Raw genomic sequence first — 20472 nt, 5'->3', positions numbered from 1 at the left:
ATTGTCCTGTTGGAACAGCAAGTTCCCTTGCCGGTCTAGGAATGGTAGAACGATGGGTTCGATGACGGTTTGGATATACCGTGCACTATTCAGTGTCCCCTCGACGATCACCAGTGGTGTACGGCCAGTGTAGGAGATCGCTCCCCACACCATGATGCCGGGTGTTGGCCCTGTGTACCTCGGTCGTATGCAGTCCTGATTGTGGCGCTCACCTGCACGGCGCCAAACACGCATACGACCATCATTGGCACCAAGGCAGAAGCGACTCTCACCGCTGAAGACGACACGTCTCCATTCGTCCCTCCATTCACGCCTGTCGCGACACCACTGGAGGCGGGCTGCACGGAAGACGGCCTAACGGTGTGCGGGACCGTAGCCCAGCTTCATGGAGACGGTTGCGAATGGTCCTCGCCGATACCCCAGGAGCAACAGTGTCCCTAATTTGCTGGGAAGTGGCGGTGCGGTCCCCTACGGCACTGCGTAGGATCCTACAGTCTTGGCGTGCATCCGTGCGTCGCTGCGGTCCGGTCCCAGGTCGACGGGCACGTGCACCTTCCGCCGACCACTGGCGACAACATCGATGTACTGTGGAGACCTCACGCCCCACGTGTTGAGCAATTCGGCGGTACGTCCACCCGGCCTCCCGCATGCCCACTATACGCCCTCGCTCAAAGTCCGTCAACTGCACATACGGTTCACGTCCACGCTGTCGCGGCATGCTACCAGTGTTAAAGACTGCGATGGAGCTCCGTATGCCACGGCAAACTGGCTGACACTGACGGCGGCGGTGCACAAATGCTGCGCAGCTAGCGCCATTCGACGGCCAACACCGCGGTTCCTGGTGTGTCCGCTGTGCCGTGCGTGTGATCATTGCTTGTACAGCCCTCTCGCAGTGTCCGGAGCAAGTATGGTGGGTCTGACACACCGGTGTCAATGTGTTCTTTTTTCCATTTCCAGGAGTGTACATCAGTTACATAACAGACACACAAAATTTCTCTTGCGATTTTCTCGGAATTGCCGGAATAGGGCACCTTAGTAATTGCACATTATCGTGCTTTAATGACCTATTAAAGGTGTACAAAGTTTAAAGTAAATCCGTGATCCCAAAGTCGTGGTTTCCCCTTGTTAGCCATGGACGATATCTGCATTTACGAAAAATCTATTAATCCTTGAAATGATATTTATTTGTGGCAATTACCTAATTAGTGGCCGTTAGTCTTATTAAACAGGAGCCGGCCATGATAAACGATTACCTGGGAAACTCACTGAGTATTGGCGGAAGAGTCTGCAACGTTTTCCTGAAGTTACGGCCTCAGCAGAGCGATTTTATGATTAAGCTTAAGGATTAACTAGCTGCCAACGGCATTCGAAGACCAAATCGGTCAACATACAGTATCAGAGCTGCGAACGTCGTTGTCGATCTACTGCTATTAATTAATTAGACGGTCGGACACAGTGAACTAAGTAGCACGTGGTCGCCACCCGTTACATGTTGTTGTAATCAGAGCTGCAAACTCGTTTGGATCGGTGACACTGTAAGACGTTTAACCTGCCATATGCACTCATTATTAATGTGCATTTCCTTGGAGCAGGATTTTAATTAGCAGACGACTGTTTCGTCATCGCTTGTAATGTGATAACAAGGGATTCTTTCATTAAAATGGGGTGAACGGGGTAATACTGAAAGCGATTTACTCAAAGTTCACGTCCTGTATGCGCAGACTTTCATATGGGTAATTCTGTACCTCTGTGTAACTGGCTATTAAGAGAGGAGTTCCACATTTCAGATCTGTTGTTGAAACAGCTACATAAGCCATTTACAATGAGAGGCGGTTTTGCTTTGCACGTGTCGAATTACTGAGACTGACGGTGGCATCAACCCATGGGAATGTGTCCGAGGTGCAAACTGACGTCAGCTTCTCTCTGTCCGCTGAGGAGCTGCGGCAGGACACTGTGTACCAAACAGTTTGGTGAGTGGCATTCCTGTCAGAGGGTGTGGTGGACCACTTATGCACTGGGTGATGAATAATCATGCACGGATATGGAGAACGTCTGTCCTACAAAGTGGTGTTGCAAAACGTTTGAAATTCACTTTCCCTTATTCTATCTGCATTTTTGAGCAAAAAAATACACAGGACAGTAACTCAACACAAAATTCTGCAGTGCCACCAAAACTCAGCTTCTACATATTCAAGGGTTGCTCTGCCGTATGTGAATTATTGTATTTACGAATTCTGAGAAAGTACGAAGGGACGGATGAAACTTATCATTTAGTCACAATACTACCGAACGCAATAGCTAAACAAAATAGTTTTACTTCAGAGTTTTTAAGCCTATTTATACACTACTGGCCAATAAAATTGCTACACCAAGAAATGCAGATGATAAACGGGTATTCATTGGACAAATATACTAGAACTGACATGTGATTAAATTTTCTCGTAATTTGGGTCCATAGATCCTGAGAAATCAGTACCCAGAACAACCACCTCTGGCCGTAATAACGGCCTTGATACGACTGGGCATTGATTCAAACAGAGCTTGAATGGCGTGTACAGGTACAGCTGCCCACGCAGCTTCAACACGATACCACAGTTCATCAAGAGTAGTGAGTGGCGTATTGTGACGAGCCAGTTGCTCGGCCACCATTGACCAGACGTTTTCAGTTGGTGAGAGATCTGGAGAATGTGTTGGCCAGGGCAGCAGTCGAACATTTTCTGTATCCAGAAAGTCCCGTGCAGGACCTGTAACATGCGGTCGTGCATTATCCTACTGAAATGTGGGGTTTCGCAGGGATCGAATGAAGGGTAGAGCCACGGGTCGTAACACATCTGAAATGTAACGCCCACTGTTCAAAGTGCCGTCGATGCGAACAAGAGGTGAGCGAGACGTGTAACCAATCCACCCCATACCATCACACCGGGTGATACGCCAGTATGGCGATGACGAATACACGCTTCCAATGTGCGTTCACCGCGATGTCGCCAAACACGGATGCGATCATCATGATGCTGTAAACAGAACTTGGATTCATCTGAAAAAATGACGTTTTGCCATTCATGCACTCAGGTTCGTCGTTGAGTACACCATCGCAGGCGCTCCTGTCTGTGATGCAGCGTGAAGAGTAACCGCAACAATGTTCTCCGAGCTGATAGTCCATGCCGCTGCAAACTTGCTGTTCGTGCAGATGGTTGTGGTCTTGCAAACGTTCCCATCTGTTGACTCAGGGATCGAGACGTGGCTGCACGGTCCGTTACAGCCATGCGGATAAGATGCCTGTCATCTCGACTGCTAGTGATACGAGGCCGTTGGGATCCAGCACGGCGTTCCGTATTACCCTCCTGAACCCACCGATTCCATATTCTGCTAACAGTCATTGGATCTCGACCAACGCGAGCAGCAATGTCGCGATACGATAAACCGCAATCGCGATAGGCTGCAATCCGACCTTTATGAAAGTCGGAAACGTGATGGTACGCATTTCTCCTCCTTACACGAGGCATCACAACAACGTTTCATCAGGCAACGCCGGTCAACTGCTGTTTATGTATGAGAAATCGGTTGGAAATTTTCCTTATGTCAGCACGTTGTAGGTGCCGCCACGGCGCCAACCTTGTGTGAATGCTCTGTAAAGCTAATCATTTGCATATCACAGCATCTTCTTCCTGTCAGTTAAATTTGGCGTCTGTAGCACGTCATCTTAGTGGTGTAGCAATTTTAATGGCCAGTAGTGTAACTATCCTTTCCTCTCTCTACTGGAGAAATTTTTTTACAGAAATCAGTTTGGTGATAACGACAGAAACAAGAAGATAAAGTGATTGTGTCAATTACGATTATGGTTTCAGAAAATATACTTACATAAACAACAATGTAAACGACATGAATGAAACACATTGAAAACAAATGAATGAATGAATCTCAAATCAATGACGAAGCACTGAAATGAAATATCAGTGTAGACCAGTCAGATACACTTGACCTGCAATGTGGTGACAATTGAAAATGCCAGACCAGCACTAGAATTGGAATTTCTTGTTTCGCATTGCAGTTCTCATAACCATTATTTCACATCTTTCACTGTGAGACGGAATTAAAAGGAGTTCCTTATTCCCAACCTTTTTCGTTAGTTCTTCAACCTTTTTCCTTGATTCTTGCTTAGTATAGGGGTGATCCCTCCAGTTTGATTGAAGAAGGTACTTCAGTTCACCGAGCGAGGTAGCGCTGTGGTTAGCATACTGGACTCGCATTCCGGAGGACGACGGGTCAAACCCGCGTCCGGCCATCCTGATTAAAGTTTTCACTGATTTCTCGAAATCGCTTCAGGCAAATGCGGGGGTTTTTCCTCTGATAGGGCACTGTCAACTTCTTTACCCAATCCGATGGGACCGATGACCTTGCTGTCTGGTCCCCTACCCCGAGTAATCCTACCACCTGTACAGGGTTATTACAAATGATTGAAGCGATTTCACAGCTCTACGATAACTTTATTATTTGAGATATTTTCACAATGCTTTGCACACACATACAAAAACTCAAACAGTTTTTTTAGGCATTCACAAATGTTCGATATGTGCCCCTTTAGTGATTCGTCAGACATCAAGCCGATAATCAAGTTCCTCTCACACTCGGCGCAGCATGTCCCCATCAATGAGTTCGAAAGCATCGTTGATGCGAGCTCGCAGTTCTGGCACGTTTCTTGGTAGAGGAGGTTTAAACATTGAATCTTTCACATAACCCCACAGAAAGAAATCGCATGGGGTTAAGTCGGGAGAGCGTGGAGGCCATGACATGAATTGCTAATCATGATCTCCACCACGACCGATGCATCTGTTTTCCAATCTCCTGTTTAAGAAATGCCGAACATCATGATGGAAGTGCGGTGGAGCACCATCCTGTTGAAAGATGAAGTCGGCGCTGTCGGTCTCCAGTTGTGGCATGAGCCAATTTTCCAGCATGTCCAGATACACGTGTCCTGTAACGTTTTTTTCGCAGAAGAAAAAGGGGTCGTAAACTTTAAACCGTGAGATTGCACAAAACACGTTAACTTTTGGTGAATTGCGAATTTGCTGCACAAATGCGTGAGGATTCTCTACCGCCCAGATTCGCACATCGTGTCTGTTCACTTCACCATTAAGAAAAAATGTTGCTTCATCACTGAAAACAAGTTTCGCACTGAACGCATCCTCTTCCATGAGCTGTTGCAACCGCGCCGAAAATTCAAAGTGTTTGACTTTGTCATCGGGTGTCAGGGCTTGTAGCAATTGTAAACGGTAAGGCTTCTGCCTTAGCCTTTTCCGTAAGATTTTCCAAACCGTCGGCTGTGGTACGTTTAGTTCCCTGCTTGCTTTATTCGTCGACTTCCGCGGGCTACGCGTAAAACTTGCCCGCACGCGTTCAACCGTTTCTTCGCTCACTGCAGGCCGACCCGTTGATTTCCCCTTACAGAGGCATTCAGAAGCTTTAAACTGCGCATACCACCGCCGAATGGGGTTAGCAGTTGGTGGATCTTTGTTGAACTTCGTCCTGAAGTGTCGTTGCACTGTTATGACTGACTGATGGAGTGCATTTCAAGCACGACATAAGCTTTCTCGGCTCCTGTCGCCATTTTGTCTCACTGCGCTCTCGAGCGCTCTGGCGGCAGAAACCTGAAGTCCGGCTTCAGCCGAACAAAACTTTATGAGTTTTTCTACGTATCTGTAGTGTGTCGTGACCATATGTCAATGAATGGAGCTACAGCGAATTTATGAAATCGCTTCAATCATTTGTAATAGCCCTGTACTTCAGTTCGACGTGCGTGAGTAAGCGCGCGGTGTACGCTCTTAATAGTCATTATTAATAATATTATCATCGTTGTAGTTTTTGGAAGGTGATCGTGGATGAGGGCAAAGGCGGCTTGCAAAGTGTGTGTGCGCGGGGCACGGGCTGTGGACAAGATGGCGGACCAAAGCTATGCTTCCGCCTTATCTAGTTCCTTACATTCACTGTACTAAATTACAGGCGTTGCTGACTTGGGCGTAATAGAAATCTGTACACCTTTTGTCTGATAGTAATTTTCTCCCACCAGCCAAGTTTCAATTGTGTGGTCAACACTGTGTAGTCAGCATGGAATTATTTATATTACTCCTTGTTAATAACTGGTGCCCACGTAATACCGTCAAATAAAATCTAGTTGGTGATTTATCCAGCCTGCGTTGATTGCTATGTGTCTGCTAGGGAACTCCAGTGCCACGAGACACATTTGTACACAGAATTGTGGTTGTTATGCAGCACTTCGTCTTCCATCACGTTCAGCACCATTGCTTGAACTCTAATGTCTGACTCTTTCCATGCTACTGTGCACTGTAGCGTTGTGATAGCAAGGGCAGTCGTATTGCTGCCTGCGGTTGTCAGCAAATGTGGTGGGCAGCTGAAGAAATGCTGATAAAAATATTGCCATTTTGAGCTGATCAAACTTCTCGTGTCGAGAATCTTCATCACTACAAGAATTTTATGCCCCCGTCAACCGAAACCATGCTTCCTGATTATATTAAACTAAGAGGATCTCTTACATCCATAAGCTGGGATGTTTTAATAGTTAATTTTCGCTCCTGGTACTTTGGTTTATGTTGTTGAAATTTATCTAGTGTCTGACACATATTCCTCGTTGAAAATCATACTTATTTCATTTGGATATTCCTAACATATCGTCTTCATGAAGGAAACGTCGATAACTTATGTTTCTATACGGGTTCCTTGTAACTTGACAGACAGCGCCATTCCCATCGGATCACAGTTTCTACTGATAATTGTGTTTGTTAACCTTGATGCTGGGAGGCTTATATCACATTGATTAGCTTATCACACACGGTGTCGAAGGCCACGAACGCTTTGCTATGTGTAATTTTATGTAAGATAGAAAATATATCTGTATGTTCTAGAAATAGGTCTGACATACTCGTAACTGTACTGTACTACGTTAGTATGGGCGTAGTCTCTCTTTCAATAGCAGTTTTTAGTCTGCTATTTACTAGACATGCTAAAATTTGTAATCCGTTGTGAGTAACGTCATCAGTCTACAGTCTTACAGCGACAATCTTAGTTCTTCAAAATCTCTCGGAAATATTGCTTCAGCTGAAAATTTATTATGCAGGGTGATTCAAAAAGAATACCACAACTTTAGGAATTTAAAACTCTGGAACGACAAAAGGCAGAGCTAAACACTACCTGTCGGCGAATTAAGGGAGCTATAAAGTTTCATTTAGTTGTACATTTGTTCGCTTGAGGCGCTGTTGACTAGGCGTCAGCGTCAGTTGATGCTAAGATGGCGACCGCTCAACAGAAAGCTTTTTGTGTTATTGAGTACGGCAGAAGTGAATCGACGACAGTTGTTCAGCGTCCATTTCGAACGAAGTATGGTGTTAAACCTCCTGATAGGTGGTGTATTAAACGTTGGTATAAACAGTTTACAGAGAATGGGTGTTTGTGCAAAGGGAAAAGTTCTGGACGGCCGAGAACGAGTGATGAAAATGTAGCACGCATCCAGCAAGCATTTGTTCGCAGCCCAGGAAAATCGACTCGCAGAGCTAGCAGAGAGCTGCAAATTCCACAATCAACTGTATGGAGAGTCCTACGAAAAAGGTTAGTTATGAAACCTTATCGTCTGAAATTGGTTCAAGCACTGTCTGCAGCTGATAAGATTAAAAGAATCGATTTCTGTGATTTTATCCTTGCTCAAATGGAAACAGATGAATCTTTCGTTTCAAAGATTGTGTTTAGTGATGAAGCAACTTTCCACACTAACGGGAAAGTCAACCGTCACAATGTCTGTATATGGGGCACTGAGAATCCGCGGGAAACAACTCAGTATGAACGTGACTCGCCTAAGGTGAACGTTTTCTGTGCCATTTCAGCCAATAAAGTTTTTGGTCCCATTTTCTTCGAAGGTGCTACTGTAACTGGACTACAGTATCTGGAGACGTTAGAGAATTGGCTGTTCCCTCAGCTCGAACAACGTTAACTACCCGAGGCGATGGATCGGCCGCCAGGCAGCCTGTGACAGAGCACTTCATCACTGGCTTCCAAGAAGCCCTGATCTTACCCCCTGCGATTTTTTCTTATGGGGGTACGTTAAGGATATGGTGTTTCGGCCACCTCTCCCAGCCACCATTGATGATTTGAAACGAGAAATAACAGCAGCTATCCAAACTGTTACGCCTGATATGCCACAGAGAGTGTGGAACGAGTTGGAGTATCGGGTTGATATTGCTCGAGTGTCTGGAGGGGGCCATATTGAACATCTCCGAACTTGTTTTTGAGTGAAAAAAAAAACCTTTTTAAATACTCTTTGTAATGATGTATAACAGAAGGTTATATTATGTTTCTTTCATTAAATACACATTTTTAAAGTTGTGGTATTCTTTTTGAATCGCCCTGTATGTGCAAGAGACATTTCTGACAATCATCGCTAACAGCTACTCAGAAGGTTTCGACGATATTCCATCAATGCGTGATTTTTTAAGACGATTTGATCATTCGAAATTTCTTGTTTGGTGAAAGGAAGCGAATTCTCTGCCAGTACCTTATGGAGTAATTCTGGGAGTAGCGACAGCCTCCGACTGCTCTTCTAGTCGCTGGATTCAGTTACGCTGAGGTGAAAAAAAGTCATGAGATAGATACGCACATATGCAGATGGCGGCAGTATCGCCTACATAAAGTATAAAAGAGCAGTGCATTGGTAGGTCTGTCATTTGTTTTCATCTATTTCATGTGAAAAGGTTTGCGACTTCATTACGAGCGCACGGCGGGAACTAGACTTTGAACACGGAATGGTAGTTTGAGCTAGACATATAGGACACTCCATTTCGAGAATCGTCAGGCAATTCAATATTCCGAGATCCAAACTGTCAAGAGCGCGCTGAGAATACTGAACTTCAGCCATTTCCCCTCATCTTGGACAACGCAGTGGCAGACGGATTTCTCTTAAAGACCGAGAAGGGTGGCGTTTTCTTTAAACTGTCAGTGCTAACAGACAAGAAAACGTCGAGAAATAACTGCATAAATCGACGTGGGACGAACAACGAACGTATCCGCCAGGACAATGCGGCGAAATGTGGCGTTCATAGGCTCTGGCAGCAGACGACCGATGCGAGTGCCTTTGCTAACAGCACGACATTGCATGCAGTGCCTCTCCTGGACTCGTCAGTGTATTGGTTCGACCCTTGCCTACTGGTCAGGTGAGTCCCGATTTCAATTAGTAAGAGCTGATGGCACGATTGGTGTGTGGCGCCGACGCCACTAAGCCATGGACCTATGTACACTACTGGCCATTAAAATTGCTACACCACGAAGATGACGTGCTACAGACGCCAAATTTAACCGACAGAAAGAAGATGCTGTGATATGCAAATGATTAGCTTTTCAGAGCATTCACACAAGGTTGGCGCCGATGGCGACACCTACAACGTTCTGACATGAGGAAAGTTTCTAATCGATTTCTCATAAACAAACAGCAGTTGACCGGCGTTGCCTGGTGAAAAGTAGTTGTGATGCCTCGTGGAACGAGGAGAAATGCGTACCATCACGTTTCCGACTTTGATAAAGGTCGGGTTGTAGTCCATCGCGATTGCGGTTTATCGCATCGCGACATTATGGCTCGCGTTGGTCGAGATCCAATGACTGTTAGCAGAATATGGAATCGGTGGGTTCAGGAGGGTAATACGGAACGCCGTGCTGGATTCTAACGGTCTCGTATCACTAGCAGTCGAGATGACAGGCATCTTATCGGCATGGCTGTAACAGATCGTGCAGTCACGTCTCGATCCCTGAGTCAACAGATGGGGACGTTTGCAAGACAACAACCATTTGCACGTTTGCAGCAGCATGGACTATCAGTTCGGAGACCACGGCTGCGGTTACCCTTGACGGTGCATCACAGTCAGGAGCGCCTGTGATGGTGTACTCAACGACGAACCTGGGTGTACGAATGGCAAAACGTCATTTTTTAGGATGAATCCAGTTTCTGTTTACAGAATCATGATGGTCGCATCCGTGTTTGGCGACATCGCGGTGAATGCACATTGAAAGCGTGTATTCTTCATTGCCATACTGGCGTATCACCCGGCGTGATAGTATGGGGTGCCACTGGTTACACGTCTCGGTCACATCTTGTTCGCATTGACGGCACTCTGGACGTTACATTTCAGATGTGTTACGACCCGTGGCTCTACGTCTCATTATATCCCTGCGAAACCCTACATTTCAGCAGGATAATGCACGACCGCATGCTGCAGGTCCTGTACGGCTCTTTCTGGATACAGAAAATGTTCGACTGCTGCCCTGGACAGCACATTCTCCAGATCTGTCACCAATTGAAAACGTCTGGTCAATGGTGGCGGAGCAACTGGCTCGTCACAATACACCAGTCTCTACTCCTGATGAATCGTGGTATCGTGTTGAAGCTGCATGGGCAGCTGTACCTGTACACGCCATCCAAGCTCTGTTTGACTCAATGCCCAGGCGTATCAAGGCCGTTATTACGGCCAGAGGTGGTTGTGCTGGGTACTGATTTCTCAGGATCTATGCACCCAAATTGCGTGCAAATGTAATCACATGTCAGTTATAGTATAATATATTTGTCCGATGAATACCCGTTTATCATCTGCATTTCTTCTTGGTGTAGCAATTTTAAAGGCCAGTGGTGTAGTTTTTGAGGCTCTGAGGAACTATGTGGGCTGTGTTTACATGGAATCGATTGGGTCCTCTGGTCCAACTGAACCGATCGCTGACTGGAAATGATATTCGTGTACTTTGAGACCATGTGCACCCATTCATGGACTTCGTGTTCCCAAGCAACAATTATTTTTATGGATGACAAAGCGCCGTGACAGCGTGCCACAGTTTTTCGCGATTTATTTAAAGAACATTCTTGGCAGTTCGAGCGAATCGTTTGATCACTCAGATCGCCCGACATTAATCTCAGCGAACATTGAGGAACATAATCGAGGGTCAGTATGTGCACAACATCCTGCACCGGTAACACATTCGCAGTTATGGACAGCAGAGGCATCACTGCTCAATATTTCTGAAGGGGACTGCCAACGTCTTGATGAGTCCATGCCACGTCGAGCTGCTACACTTCGCCGGGCAAAAGGAGGTCCGAAGCGATATTAGGAGGTATGTCATGGCTTTTGTCACCTTAGTGTATTGTGTGGTAAAAGGTACAGAAACGTGTTTTGAAATTTCTTCCTGTGTCTGACGTTGTGTTTCGTTCTTTCCCGTTAACTGTTCTACTGGTGCTTCGTTTGCGCTTTTACTTTACTGATAACGTGTAAAGCCGATGTTTGTAATTACTTCCACTTACACTTGCCCCACTTGTGAAAACTATTATGCGTTCGTCTGCTTAATCCTCAAGAACTTGCGTTGTTTGTTATCCATATGTTGATACTGGCCGTGGATACAAGTGGAATGAATTGCATCAGGATTCCTCCGATTCTGTTTTCAGAAATCCAGGCACCAGCGCATCCCTGTTTGGAAATGTGGAAAAACATGCCTCAAATAGCGCTTGTAATGTGCAGTGATCTGGTAAGCTGCCTGGATACATTTCAGACTTGTCGTTCTACGATCCATCTTCCACGTCTTTTGGTTTGTTTTGTGCGAGTATTTTAATTTATTGTGCGTACATGTTTCCTAAAAGGGCGCTGTCCTATCGTTGGCAGACAAAAGTCCTCGAACAATTAGACAAAGGCATAGCTAGTAAGCGGTTAGAAGAGATGTTTTGAGTGGTAACATCGACAATTTCAGACATAAGAGTCCTCAGTTTCAAGCTTTGTATCTCTTTCAGAATGAAGGTAGGAGTTCGTCGTCAAAAGGGATGACAACAGCAGAAAACAAAATGCGTGAAGAGGCCATATCCAAGTTGTTTTACAGCTCTTTGCCAGAAATCAAAACTTTTAGCCGAGAAAATGCACAATTCGTCTTCATTTGAAGCTAACCACTGGCTGACTATGGAATTTCAAAGGTAGGCACGATATTCATAAACCAGGTTTAAGTGGTAAAGTAGATCCAAAAGCAAGTAAAAATTTTATTGAAAAATTCAAAATTGATGCAGAATCTTACGACAATTTTTATACAATACAGATGAGAAAAGCCTCACTTGGAAGGCTTTGCCTGACACGCCTGTACTTCTAAAATGTAAACTAATGCCCCCGGCCAGAAGGTTAGTAAAGACCGTGTGACCATGTTGAACGTTAAAGCCTACCATCTGTTTTGAGAATCGATCAGAGGACCAGAGAACCAGATTATGCTGCTTTGTTTTGGAGGGGTACTACTCAGTTTTCGTATCTTCAGTAGAAAATAATACCAAAAGGACACAGCGAAGAAGGCAGTAAGGTGATTTAAAATCTTTACAATGCACCCACCCATCAAACCGAAAGCTTCTTGATAGAAAGATGGTCGTTTCAGAACACTCTTCCTGCCACCGAACGTAACACGCTTGCTGCAGCCAATGGACGAATCTGTTATCAAAAGTATGAAGCAGGATTACAGGAGACGACTGCTGAGGAAGCTTTTGACGGAAGATGTAAATGAAGAATGCGTTCTGGCCCATCACCAAAAATTGAATTTAAAAGTGTGATCTTACACGGTGGCGGAAGCTTGGAATTTGGTAAAAAAACAACAACGTGAAAAAGAGCGTGGAGTAATCTGAAAGGCGTGTCATCCAAAGTGGTTCAGAAGACGAAGATGAACAGAAGCAGTGTAAAAAGGGAAGGGGATTAATGAACTAGCAAATTACGAAATATCACTTGAGGACAGAAGAAAGAACCTTCTGAAAATCCATGGAGGTTCCGATTGCAGTGCAGAGGATGTAAGGGTGGCTTGTTTGTGATTCTTTTGACCCTGGATTACAAATTCTCAGTGACGGTGAAATCGTAAGAAACGAGAGAGACGACCCTGACTGTCAGGAGGATGAAATAGTCGCTGAATCAGATGGGGGAACTGTCAGCGGATGATGCGCTGGCATGTCTTGACACTACGCTAGCACGGATGGAGCGGCGGCCGGTGTGAGACCATATAACAGACGTTCACCGTCAAGTGAATGCGAGACTTAGCTGCACGAAAACGTCTGAAGACAGTAAAACAACTGATTCTGACCGATATGTCCAAGAACCGACGCTGTATGTGTCATAAAATTGATGTCACAGTAGAATATATATCCAAATTTCGCTTTTTTTAAAACCAGATCACCAGTTTTCATGATTCATCCAATTATTTGGATTAGCCAGATCAGATCCAGAGTTCTGTTGTATTTTATTGTAGTGCATATTTAATGGAAGTGCATATGCACTACATAGGCAATGTATCACAGAAGATTGCAAATGTTTTCAAAAGTCACAGAGTAAAAATTGGGTTTTCTACATCTAATAAACTAAAACAAAAACTAATACATAATATAAAGTGTAATCATGATCCATATTCAGATTCTGGAATATACAAGGTAACATGCCAGGAGTGCTCCAAGTTCTGCATAGGACCAACAGGCCGAAATTTCAACACCAGGTACACAGAGCACATTAGAGCATACACACACAACACACACACTACATCAGCAATAGCAACACACATATATAACACAGGCCACCCATGTGGAAAAATAGAGCAAAATGTACGGTACTCCGCTGACTAAATAAAGGATTTACTTGAACTGGAGATATATTCACATTACAGAAAATGTGAAGATAAAATATTAAATGAAAAACTTGAAAGTGAATCAGTGAATTTCTTCAGATGTTTCGATAATACACTTAAATAAAATAGTAAAACATAGAAGTGGGCACAATTGTAAAATAAATATAAGTAATTTATGAGCCAAATTAAGATAAATAACCTCTGTAGAAAAACATATAATCTGTGGAAGACCTATAATGTTATATCTGTGGACTACCTGTAAGAAGATCTTTGTAACTGTTTTTGTTTACATAAGGTATTTTCTATGCGTAAAGTGTACAACGAGTTGTGTGTGATGTTTAGTATGTGTGAGACTATGCACAAATGGACCATTAGAAAACTGTAAGTACAAATTCTTCTAAATTTCGCCACTAACTTCACAAAAAGAATTGATACCCAACTAAAAATACGCGTGTTTCGTATATATTGCAGTAAAAGTGAAGCAGACACACACACACACACACACACACACACACACACACACACACACACACACACAACACCAAAAGAAATGGCTTAATACACACAAAAAAAGCACTTGTAAATGGGAATTATTTCTCGAAACGCATCGTGCGAAAAGTAAAATACAGAAAAATCGTGACTGGTAGCAGAAGATTTATTTATTAATAAACAAACCTATTGTTTCTGCAGTCGCAGGCTTTCAAAAACCATTTATAATGGATCAAATCAGATTTAAAGGAATTTGTTGCTATAGTGGACATTAAGTTAGAACAGAGGACAATAGGAAGAAAATTGCGGTAGTCGCCGGCAATTTGTGTGCTGCTTACACATGTATTTCTCGAAAGCAAAAACGCACAAAATGGCTCAAAAATATTGTACCTGTGAGTGTGTAAAAAAGGATATTTGCATCCAAACATCTCATGAATTCTGAGGTTTTGAGAGATCAGTTAGTGACTACAATATACGGTACAGGGAAGTTCATCATCTGTGCCCTAGCACCAGGGAATGAGGTCGCATTTGCTGGATGGTTGTTAGTAGAGCCATAGAGAAATTCTAGAGGGCAAAAATTTGAGCCTTGTTATTCCAGTATTCAAGTAAAGTGCATTACAGTTACACCCCATCCAGTGTGAGTGTGTGAGGGAGAGAGAGGAGAGGGTGGGAGAGATCGCAGGGTGGGGGAGAGAGAGGGGGTGGGGGAGAGAGAGGGGTGGGGGGAGAGAGGGGGGTGGGGAGAGAGAGAGGAGTGGGGAGAGAGGGTGGGGGAGAGAGAGGGTGGAGGAGAGAGAGGGTGGGGGAGAGAGAGGGGTGGGGGAGAGAGAGGGGTGGGTGAGAGAGAGAGGGGTGGGGGAGAGAGAGCGGGGACAGAGGGGTGAGATACGAGGGTGGGGGGATGAGACCCGAGGGTGGGGGGTTGAGACACGAGGGTGGGGGGGTTGAGAGACGGGGGGATGGGGGGGAGATGGGGGAGGCGGCGGGAGGAGAGAGGGGGAGACGTGGGGAGGGGAGGGGGAGGATAGGAGGGAAGGAGGGGAGGAGAGGGGGAGGAGATGGAGAGGAGAGGGGGGAGGAGAGGGGAGAGGAGAGGGGAGAGGAGAGGGGGGAGGAGAGGGGGGAGGAGAGGGGGGGAGGAGAGAGATGGGGAGGAGAGAGGGGGAGGAGAGTGGTGATACTGGGAGAGTGGGGATAGTGGGAGAGGGGGGATAGGGGGAGAGGGGGGATAGTGGGAGAGGGGGGGATAGGGGGAGGGGGGAGGGTGGAGAGGGAGGATAGGGGGATAGGGGGGAGAGGGGGGATAGGGGGAGAGGGGGGAGAGGGGGGATAGGTGGAGAGGGGGGGATAGGGGGAGAGGGAGGAGAGGGGGTGAAGGGGGGAGAAGGGGGAGAGTGGGAGAGAGGGGGAGAGTGGGAGAGAGGGGGAGAGAGAGGGGCAGAGAGAGGGGGAGAAAGAGGGGCAGAGAGAGGGGGAGAAAGAGGGGCAGAGAGAGGGGGAGAAAGAGGTGGAGAGACAATGGGAGAGGGGGGAGGAATTAGTGCATGCCAACTGTGTGTCTAGTGTAATCCATGGAATAGTGCGAATGTGTTGATGTCTGCGAGTCGTGTAACTGAGGCGGGACGTGGGGACCAGTCCAGTATTCACCTAGCGCGATGTGAGAAACCGCCTAAAAACCACATCCAGGCTGGTCAGCACACTGGCCCTCGTCGTTAATCCGCCGGGCGGATTCTATCCGGGGACGGCGCGCCTGCCTGAGTCCAGGAAGCAGCGCGTTAGTGCTCTCGGCTACCCTGGTCGTTCCTGAACTAATGTCTTTTTCGATATCAATCTCCACCATGACACAGTAGACTAGTAATGTCCAGAACAGATTACACCACCAACAAAGCAAAACACAACTGGCCGGCACACGAAAGTTGTCGGGCAGATGTGTAGCGCTCTACTTTTCTGCATGCCCTGCAACCTGCGCCGACACAGTGGGGGCCGCCGGCGCGGCTGTCGGCTGCCGTTTAGCGCTCTGTCGGTCTGGTGTGGAACGTCCCGTAAGCGCTTCATCCTCACAGCCGGCTAGTCGCCGCCGGGTGCCGGGTAGATGTGGCAGAAGTCTTACGTAAATCTCTGCCATACAGCTTACATTTACTAACATGATGGAAGAAAATAACCCAACAGAGAAACCTTGAAACGTCTCCTGCACTGAGACTCACTGCGGCACAATGTAATGAAGCAACAGTTGTTCACACTGACTGACAGATTGTTGTCCTAAGTATAGGTTCCCTGTATGTTAGATATTACGTTTAATATCCTCCAGCTCCATGAATACTAATGTAAGGTTTCCCACCATCTGTACAGGCATCTGGTAGTATCTGTCTGATATATGGGGCTGCCAGGTGATAGGGCCCTGACGTGTGCAGAGGTCTGTCTGTCTGTCAGCTCTAAGAGGACGCTGGACGCTTCCTGAGAGACACAGATGTGGGACTGAAGTGGGTATAGTTGGTTGGTTTGTGGGATTAAAGGGACCAGACTGCTACGGTCATATCGGTTCCTTTTTCCGAAACTGCAAACACCAACACAGAATAAGAATGAAGAATGGACATGACAACAGACGACATAGGACAAGAGAGATGCAGACTGAGACGAGACAAAAGGAATTTAAAATCACACAGAGTGTGACAGTGGTTGGCCGACCATAGAGACAAAAAAGGAAAAGCCCGCCACCTAGAAAAGCACTAAAAAATAACCCAGTCTAAAATCGTAGGTCAAAGGCCAGACTCATAACGAAAAAATGACACTCATTAAGCAATAAAACCCCCCTGCCCGAACAAAACGCAAAACTAAGCCTGCCATGGCAGTGTCATAGGTTAAAAGGGCAGGGAGCGTATCAGGCAGCGCAAATGTCTGCCTGAGCACAGCTAAGAGCGGACAGGACAAAAAAATGTGGACCACCGTCAAAGCCGCCCCGCAGCGACAGAGGCGGGTCCTCAGGGCTCAGTAAATATCTGTGCGTGAGCCGGGTGTGGCCAATGCGGAGCCGACAAAGGACAACCGAGTCCCTGTGAATGGCTCGCATGGATGACTGTCACATGGTCATCGTCTCCTTGACGGCATGGAGTTTATTAGGTGTGGGCAGATGGCGCCATTCAGCGTCCCAAAGCGTGAAAACTTTGAGGCGTAAGACTGCTCGCAAATCAGTCGCCGGGAGGCAAATGTCCAGAGTTGGTTCACTGGTGGCCTGTTTGGCCAGCCGGTCAACATGTTCATTGCCCGGGATGCCGACATGACCAGGGGTCCTCACAAAGACCACAGAGCGGCCGCAACGGGCAAGAGTATGGAGGGACTCCTGGACAGCCCTCACCAGACGAGAGCAAGGGAAACACTGGTCGATAGCTCGTAAACCGCTCAGGGAGTCGCTACAGATAACGAAGGACTCACCGGAGCAGGAGCGGATATACTCTAGGGCACGAAAGATGGCTAGATCTTAGGGCAAGATGGATATATAATGCACCAAGTAAGGCGTCATTCCCCAGATTGTACGCACTAACGGAAAATTTGGAAATGTAGTGTCACATTAAGGCCGAAACGTTGAAGACTCCTTTTAGTCGCCTCTTACGACAGGCAGGAATACCGCGGGCCTATTCTAACCCCTAAACCCGCAGGGGGTGACGTGGGTACAGCGAAATGCTTTACTACATATAGGAATTGCCACAGTTCCGCCATTTACAGCTTGGCAACATCGGAAATATGCAGAGCGATACCATTTATACGTAGCTCATTATGAACAGCAGTGTCACCAAACAGAAGGCTGTTTTATGTGAATAGGTTCACTGGATTGGGGGGAAGAAATGAAAGTGGAAGCCGCCTTGTAGAATTTTGCACAGAGCATAACTTAATCATAGCTAACACTTGGTTCAAGAATCATGAAAGAAGGTTGTATACCTGGAAGAATCCTGGAGATACTAAAAGGTATCAGATAGATTACATAATGGTAAGACAGAGATTTAGGAACCAGGTTTTAAATTGTAAGACATTTCCAGGGGCAGATGTGGATTCTGACCACAATCTATTGGTTATGAACTGCAGATTGAAACTGAAGAAACTGCAAACAGGCGAGAATTTAAGGAGATGGGACCTGGATAAATTGAAAGAACCAGAGGTTGTAGAGAGTTTCAGGGAGAGCATAAGGGAACAATTGACAGGAATGGGGGAAATAAATACAGTAGAAGAAGAATGGGTAGCTCTGAGGGATGAAATAGTGAAGGCAGCAGAGGATCAAGTAGGTAAAAAGACGAGGGCTAATAGAAATCCTTGGGTAACAGAAGAAATACTGAATTTAATTGATGAAAGGAGAAAATATAAAAATGCAGTAAATGAAGCAGGCAAAAAGGAATACAAACGTCTCAAAAATGAGATCGGGAGGAAGTGCAAAATGGCTAAGCAGGGATGGCTAGAGGACAAATGTAAGGATGTAGAGGCTTGTCTCACTAGGGGTAAGATAGATACTGCCTACAGGAAAATTAAAGAGACCTTTGGAGAGAAGAGAACCACTTGTATGAATATCAAGAGCTCAGATGGCAACCCAGTTCTAAGCAAAGAAGGGAGGCAGAAAGGTGGAAGGAGTATATAGAGGGTTTATACAAGGGCGATGTACTTGAGGACAATATTATGGAAATGGAAGAGGATGTAGATGAAGATGAAATGTGAGATAAGATACTGCATGAAGAGTTTGACAGAGCACTGAAAGACCTGAGTCGAAACAAGGCCCCGGGAGTAGACAACATTCCATTAGAACTACTGTTGGCCTTGGGAGAGCCAGTCACGACAAAACTCTACCATCTGGTGAGCAAGATGTATGAGATGGGCGAAATACCCACAGACTTCAAGAAGAATATAATAATTCCAATCCCAAAGAAAGCAGGTGTTAACAGATGTGAAAATTACCGAACTATCAGTTTAATAAGTCACAGCTGCAAAATACTAACGCGAATTCTTTACAGACGAATGGAAAAACTGGTAGAAGCGGACCTCGGGGAAGATCAGTTTGGATTCCGTAGATATGTTGGAACACGTGAGGCAATACTAACCTTACGACTTATCTTAGAAGAAAGATTAATAAAAGGCAAACCTACGTTTCTAGCATTTGTAGACTTAGAGAAAGCTTTTGACAACGTTAACTGGAATACTCTCTTTCAAATTATGAAGGTGGCAGGGGTAAAATACAGGGAGCGAAAGGCTATTTACAATTTGTACAGAAACCAGATGGCAGTTAGAAGAGTCGAGGGGCATGAAAGGGAAGCAGTGGTTGGGAAAGGAGTGAGACAGGGTTGTAGCCTCTCCCCGATGTTATTCAATCTGTATATTGAGCAAGCAGTAAAGGAAACAAAAGAAAAATTCGGAGTAGGTATTAAAATTCATGGAGAAGAAGTAAAAACTTTGAGGTTCGCCGATGACATTGTAATTCTGTCAGAGACAGCAAAGGACTTGGAAGAGCAGTTGAACGTTATAGACAGTGTCTTGAAAGGAGGATATAAGATGAACATCAACAAAAGCAAAACGAGGATAATGGAATGTAGTTAAATTAAATCGGGTGATGCTGAGGGGATTAGATTAGGAAATGAGACACGTAAAGTAGTAAAGGAGTTTTGCTATTGAGGGAGTAAAATAACTGATGATGGTCAAAGTAGAGAGGATATAAAATGCAGACTGGCAATGGCAAGGAAATCGTTTCTGAAGAAGAGAAATTTGTTAACATCGAGTATAGATTTAAGTGTCAGGAAGTCGTTTCTGAAAGTATTTGTATGGAGTGTAGCCATGTATGGAAGTGAAACATGGACGATAACCAGTTTGGACAAGAAGAGAATAGAAGCTTTCGAAATGTGGTGCTACAGAAGAATGCTGAAGATAAGGTGTGTCGATCACGTAACTAATGAGGAGCTATTGAATAGGATTGGGGAGAAGAGTAGTTTGTGGCACATCGTGACTAGAAGAAGGAATCGATTGGTAGGACATGTTTTGAGGCATCAAGGGATCACAAATTTAGCATTGGAGGGCAGCGTGGAGGATAAAAATCGTAGAGGGAGACCAAGAGATGAATACACTAAGGAGATTCAGAAGGATGTAGGTTGTAGTAGGTACTGGGAGATGAAGAAGCTTGCACAGGATAGAGTAGCATGGAGAGCTGCATCAAACCAGTCTCAGGACTGAAGACCACAACAACATGTTCACTGTGGTGACCTATGTAGTGCGGACAAAAAATTCCGAGCACTCGCCTACCTGGCTACAACCTACCCATGTCACTGTGTGTGTGTGTGTGTGTGTGTGTGTGTG

At 45.6% G+C, this 20472-nt stretch overlaps 1 protein-coding gene across 1 annotated transcript in view; it reads right to left on the bottom strand.

Moving 5' to 3' along the window:
- Window positions 1-20472, bottom strand: part of LOC124622164 (poly [ADP-ribose] polymerase tankyrase-2-like) — a 55371-nt gene that overhangs the window by 6391 nt on the left and 28508 nt on the right. The window lies entirely within an intron of this gene.

This window comes from Schistocerca americana, chromosome 7 (assembly GCF_021461395.2).
Source record: "Schistocerca americana isolate TAMUIC-IGC-003095 chromosome 7, iqSchAmer2.1, whole genome shotgun sequence".
In the NCBI taxonomy this organism is placed as follows: Eukaryota; Metazoa; Arthropoda; class Insecta; order Orthoptera; family Acrididae; genus Schistocerca; species Schistocerca americana.
The sequence above is the reverse complement of the archived record's forward strand: the minus strand, read 5'-3'. Positions and strand labels throughout refer to the sequence as shown.